This window comes from Zalophus californianus, chromosome 11 (genome assembly GCF_009762305.2).
Source record: "Zalophus californianus isolate mZalCal1 chromosome 11, mZalCal1.pri.v2, whole genome shotgun sequence".
Taxonomy (NCBI): Eukaryota; Metazoa; Chordata; class Mammalia; order Carnivora; family Otariidae; genus Zalophus; species Zalophus californianus.
Window position 1 is genome coordinate 102,470,202 of NC_045605.1, and position 6,439 is coordinate 102,476,640.

The 6,439-nt window shown below is 41.5% G+C and overlaps 1 pseudogene; it reads right to left on the reverse strand.

The window, feature by feature from the left end:
- Positions 1 to 3,269: 3,269 nt before the first annotated feature.
- On the reverse strand, positions 3,270 to 4,603 carry LOC113914232 (annotated as a pseudogene).
- Between the last annotated feature and the right edge of the window lie 1,836 nt (positions 4,604 to 6,439).

Sequence of the window (6,439 nt, forward strand, 5' to 3'; positions counted from 1 at the left end):
TTTGACCCCCTTGGTCTATCTAGTTATTAAGCCATCCCTCACTTCTCCATAGTCAATTTCCTTTGAAACATCATCTTCCAAAAACCTTGGAGTCATCTTTGGCTCTTCTATATTTTTCACACACCATTATCCAGTCTATCATTAAAACATCAAAAAATACTGAGTCTGATTACTTCTCACCATCTCACGAGTACTCTGGCTCATTTGTCTCCCATTGGCATTATTGCAACAGGCGACCAGCTGGGCACCCACACCACTCGGTTTGTTCTCTGTATAGCAGACAGCAGATTTTTTTTTTCCCCATCTAAAATCAGACAATGTCATTCCTCTGCTCAAACCCATTCCATTCCATTCCAAATAAAAGCTAGAGTCCCTAAATGTCCTTACAGGATCTGAACTCTCGTATCTGCTCTGACCTTCTGACTACTCCCCCTTGCTCCCTCTACTCCAGTCCCAGTCACATGGGCCTTTTGCTGTCACTTGACACATTTCTTTAGAAATTTTACCCTGGCGGGCTCTCTACCTGGAGTACTTTTCCTGCAATTACTTCTATTGCTTTATTTCTCACTTCTTTCAAGTCTTTCTTCAAATCTCTTAATTGCAGTAAAATTTCCCCCACCCACCTACATAAAATTATGGGCCTCTCTCCCAGTCACTTGCTTATTTTTTCCCCAAAGCACTCACTACCATCTGACATACTATGTATTTTCTTTGTTTGTTAATCGTATGCCTATCCCCACTAGTCTGTAAGCTAGGACACTCACTTACTACTCTCCACTGAGGTTTTCAGCTCCTGTTTATGTGTTTTCAAATGTGTGTGTGTGTGTGTGTGTGTGTGTGTGTGTGTGTGTGTGTAGTGTGTGTGTATTAGTATCTTACACTGGGGGTGGAGGGCCTTGGAGATTCCTCCTCATTCTGTAAGCCAAGCAATGCAATAAAATATTTAATCCAGGACCTATTTCTTGTTTGTTTCTCTGTTAATAGGAAGGCTCTTCAGAATATCTGAAGAATTATATTTAGAATTATCTGGAATAATACTTCAAGTAATACTATCTGGAATATATTCAGAATTATCTGGAATAATATTCCAAACTGATAGTAGGTGCAGTAAGGACAACGAATATTTCATTTGCAACATCCCTACACTCCCCCAGCCTGGCTGTCTTTCATAAATGGTATGTCCATCGACTCAATTTCTAAAGTCAGAAATTTGGGAGCCATTTTTGACTCCGCCTTTTGCCTCACTACCATATTCCCTTTGGGGACCCAATTAGGCAACAACCACTGACAAGAAAGGTGAATAAATTCATGGCAAGAAAAGGAATGAAGAGTTTCACCCAAGTCCAAGCAGACACTGCAGATACTGAACATACATACTAGAATTCTGTGTACTCTCAATGTTTTAGAAAAAAATTGCAGGTTCCCCAAAAGGCAACTCAAAATTAGTGGCTGAGCCGCACATACCCAAATCCTTATCACAAACTCTCTGTCCTTCCTCCCATCTTAATGAATAGGGGGTGAAAGATTCTCCCTGCTGGCCTGATATAAGCAGTCATGTTGAGAAAGCAAGGAACAGGGCATTCAACTGGCAAAACCCAGGGCCCTGAGTCATACAAGGACAAGGAAATGAATTCTGTCAATAACCTCACTGTGCTTGGAGGTGGATCTTCCCCACTTGAGCCTCTAAATGAAGATACAGGCTGTCTGACACATTGATTTTAGACATCCCTGTGAGACCCTGAACAGAGGGACCCAGCTAGGCCATGCCTCAACTCCTGATCCATGAAAATCATAAGATAATAAATACATGTTGTTTTGAGCCACTAAATTTGTGGTAATTAATAGCAAACAAACGAACAAAAACTAACACACACTAGATTGTTGCATGGAAAATGAAAGGGGGTAGGCCACGCTCAGTTTTGGCTTCAACCCTTACCAGCAGTAACGGTGGACCTCAGTTTCCTCTTCTTTAAAATGGATGTGACAGTATATGCAGAAGGAGTTTAGTGAGGGAGTAAATACCTCATTTTATTTAAAGCAGCATCGGCACATGCTAGGTGTTACCTGTCAAATGCTAAGTGTGGTCTTCTGCCGGTGGAAAGCAAGAGGGAATGCCATTTCCACCCAAAGAGTATCACCCAGCTTGCAGCTGTCCCACAGAGATCCTGTCATTTCACCTCTCCATGGAATAGCCTAGTTCCTGCCTTCTGGTTTGAGTCTGTGGACTGATATTAGCGGACCCATCTTTAAGAAGCTTGAAAGTCAGAAGCAGGGGCAAAGGGCTGAGGCTGACAACTATAACCTAGTTGAAATAATAAAATGAGATGCATTTTTGAAATAACCAAGGCAGATGAAATCTTAAGTGTCTCCTGCTTAATATCACTTATTCTTTCCTAAAAATCAGGTATTCTGCACGAAGACAGTTCTTTCCCACCATTTTATTTTTATTTTTTTTCAACTCAATCATGAAATAAATTTATTTACAAAGAATCTACCACCATGAGAAAACATTTATGAAAATCTTAAACAGCACAAAGCTCTGAAGCTCCACTTAGGTGCAACAAACATGGCTATGAGACTAAGCAACTCTCGTCTTTTCCATAAAGTGAGTAAGATGTAACTCTGACAGAGTACATTGATCCTTGAAGCAGCAATCCTCAGATTTCAGTATGGCCCTGTGTATTTTTAAGGCTAGAATGAGCAATAGAGTTTTTAAGAATATATTGAGTGACAGAGGGCAATTCCATCAAGTGATTGGAACAAATGTGCATAGGTAACAAAACACTTCACATAGGTAGAATATTTATGCCATTACCAACCCATTTGGTTCCCTGTTTCATTAAGACAACTCGATTCTCTGGAGGAGGATGAGGTGACTTTCTCAGCTTGTTAGTGGTTTAGGTTCTACTAAAGCTTGTGGTAGAACTACCTACCCTCAGGTAAATGCTTCTGTCTAGAAGAGGATTCCAGTTCTGTCAGCAGAGGGAACTTGACATTAAAAATCTAGGTCAAGAATCTATAGGATGAGTCTCATTAGAAAACTGAAATGTACAGAGACTTAGGTAAACACCATTTCAAAGAATTCGTGAGCTTTAAGGTCAATAACATCTTTTCAGGGATGTAGTATGTGAAAAGAACCACCAACGCTACGTAGATAGTGAACAAAGAGCAGAAAAAAGTCTTTTGACTAAAATGGGGAAGACGGTAGAAAAATATTTACAATAAAGAATGGGTTCAGAATAAAATACTTTTTACAGGATGTTAAAAAATTAATCTTCAGCCATAATGAGGCCTCTCTGAGCTCCTAAAACCTTTGCTTTCTTCTCCTTTTGTCTTTGCTCATATTGTTTCGTTGTTCCTCCCTAGTCTGTAGAGGAGGCTGTTCTTAAGTTTTCTTGTGGAAGGTAACTCTGTTTACATGCGCCCTCAGAGAATTATTTTCTTTAGACTGACCCCATGGTTTCAGCTTGCCTTTGTGTGGCTCATAGTTGAGGGGGCGAGACAGACTTGCTTTGAGATCAAACACTGGCTTCTTGCTGGAGACCGGAGTCTGTGCTGCCTGAGTTGTCAATTTTAATGGGCTAACAACAGAAGCAAAATTTCCATTTGTGGTCTTTAATCTGTACGTCCCGAGCGCAGCCTGGCCTTTTGGAGTACTCCCAAAGGTATGGTCACATGTGGAGACTTTCTGGCTGGAGTCTTGGTCAGTGAACACTTATGCTCATTATCTTTGGTAGCAGCTGAAAACCTGACGTTCATTTTAGTCGCTGAGAGAAGGGATTGCTTGGCGGAGCCCTTCCCACACAAGGTGCTCCAACCTGCAGCGGCCAGGGGCCGGCCCTGGTACAAGCCGCGGGGAGCCTTCCCCAGGGAGGAACTGGAGTCACCACTGCCCCCTCGGTGACCGGCTGCTTCTTCAGTTCATTAAATGAACTGTGTTCTTCAAAATGTTTCTTTTTTCTCTCAATGTATTGATCAATGGACTCCATTTCCTTAAAACGACCCTCATGAAGCTTCTTAAAGTTTGGAGTAGTGCTTATATTTCTTTTGCTTTTTCCAGGTTTCGAAAACCCATCTGTGTAGAGAGGCTTCTTTCTTTCTGAAGGTACCTTTGAATCTTCATTACCATTTATTCTTCTTTTTCCTGAGGAAACAGCATTCTCCTCTCCTTGGCTCTCCTTGGTGGTGGAGGAACTTCTGCAACTGTTCTGAGATTCTGGTTTTCCTGCTTCTCTTGATTCTGCAATTCAGCGTGATCACTTATTTTGATCTCTGAATCATGCTGCTGGGAGTCCGGGTTCCTGTGGACCGTCCTGCACCTTCTCCTGGTTTTGGTGCCATGGCCAACCGGCTCCCTCTCAGCTTGTTCCTGGCTGCCGCTCTGCATCTCAGCCTGGTCACAAGACGATGCGGAAGTTTGACTTCCATCCCGATTATCATTTTCTTTTTTTACCTCGTGTTTAAGGCGGGCTTTCAAGGCTTTTAACAACTTGTGTGCCCTCAGGTTAGCCCAGAGGCCCAGATTCTTGGCCAAGTTCTGCAGGTGGCTGTACTTGAAGGAGTCCAGCTCCTCAAGGGAGGGTCCGGCCACGGCGAGCTGCATCCAGGCGACCACGCAGAGGACGCCTACTCCAGCCTCGGCAGTGCAGTTCAAAACTCTGGTGCCTCTTTCCCACCATTTTAAAGGAAAAACCATATGCTATTAGTCAACCCAAACTCCCATCCAATGTCCCAAAGTGTAAGTAAGAGGCAGTAAAATATCTAGTCATAATAAATATTAAATAGTAATATTTAATAGTAAATTAACACATCGGGTTATAAAAATGCTTAAAAGTACTATAATTCCTTGATCACCAAATAATCACAATGGTTGGTAACAAACTGATGCTTTTTTTTTTTGCAGTGCATGGCTGCAGTTTGAGTCAGTACCATCCTGGGGACACTACCCCTTTATTGACACAGCATGCTTTTCAAAACTTCTCCACATGATTCTGATGATCTATCAATTCTGCTTACAATTTAAATACAGACTTGTCCCACACTTTGTTTTGTTTAAAATGCTGCCTTCAGGGTGCCTGGGTGGCTCAGATGGTTAAGCGTCTGCCTTCGGCTCAGGTCATGATCCCAGGGTCCTGGGATCGAGTCCCGCATCGGGCTCCCTGCTCCTTGGGAACCTGCTTCTCCCTCTGCCTCTCTCTCTCTCTCTCTGTCTCTCATGAATAAATAAATAAAATCTTTAAAAAAAATAAAAAAAATAAAATGCTGCCTTCCACTTTGGGTACCTAAATTAAAATTTACTTGAATAAATGTTGGTAGAAAAATGTTGTATTGAGAAATATGTACCCTCTCTGAAGTCTGGATGTGAAAACAAAGAGTCATTCTATCAGAAAAAAAAAAATTAACGAGAACACTGTCTGCAATTATTTCTCTACATCAGGGGTTCTCAACCTGAAATGATTTTGCTCCCCACCCCCAAGGGACATTTGGCAATGTTTGGAGACAATTTTGGCTGTCACAACTGGGGATGTGGTAGTAGCATCTAATGAGTAGAGGCCAGAGACACTGCCAAATATCCTACAATGCACAAAACAACTCCTGACAGCAAAGAATTAGTAGACCCCAAATGCCAGCAGGGCTGAGGTTGAGAAACGCTGCTAGCCATGGTTGCCACAAACTAGGAAATACTCAAGATAACATGTGTACATATAATTTTTTTGGATTTGTGAAACCATTTACCTTTGTGGTTTGAGAGTTAAAATCATAACAAATACAGGATCATAAAGGATTAAATGTGGGAAGCAAAATTCCAAAAGGCACTTTCTGTTCTTTTCATTGTACTTGCGTAGTTTAAATCAGGAGGGCTTTCAGCAGCATTAGCTTTACCTGTCTTTCTGAAAGCTAAAATATTCTCTGTTAAAGTGGCAACTACATCTGGTCCTATACCTCCTTAAATATGGATTTTGACACTACAAGGGAATAGGATTAAACAGCAAGTGAGACAATTCATCAACAAGTGGGAAACTCCTTTCGAAAGAGGGTGGAAGAAACACAGATTTTAGAGACAGGTGGAGTTTGCTTCCTTTCCCAATCCCTTAGTATGTTACCGTGGGCAACGTAGTCTTTCTGTACCTCAGTTTTGACACTACAGAATTGTTAACAGGGTTAATAGATATCAAAACAAAACACTCTCTACAGTACCTAGAACATAATGGATATTCCGTAAGTTTCAGTTCCTTTATATCTCATGAACATAGGTACTGGGATTTGTTTTCAAGTACATCATCTATTTATTTTGTGTTTACCAACTGCTTCTAATCAAATTGACAAGAAAGTAGGTCTTCTGGAAAACCAGACTGATCCTTTACCAGGATCCAGGGCCTGGATATGCCCTAGAATTCTAAGACTCTATGACTCAATGACTGTGATTCTGTGGTTCTAG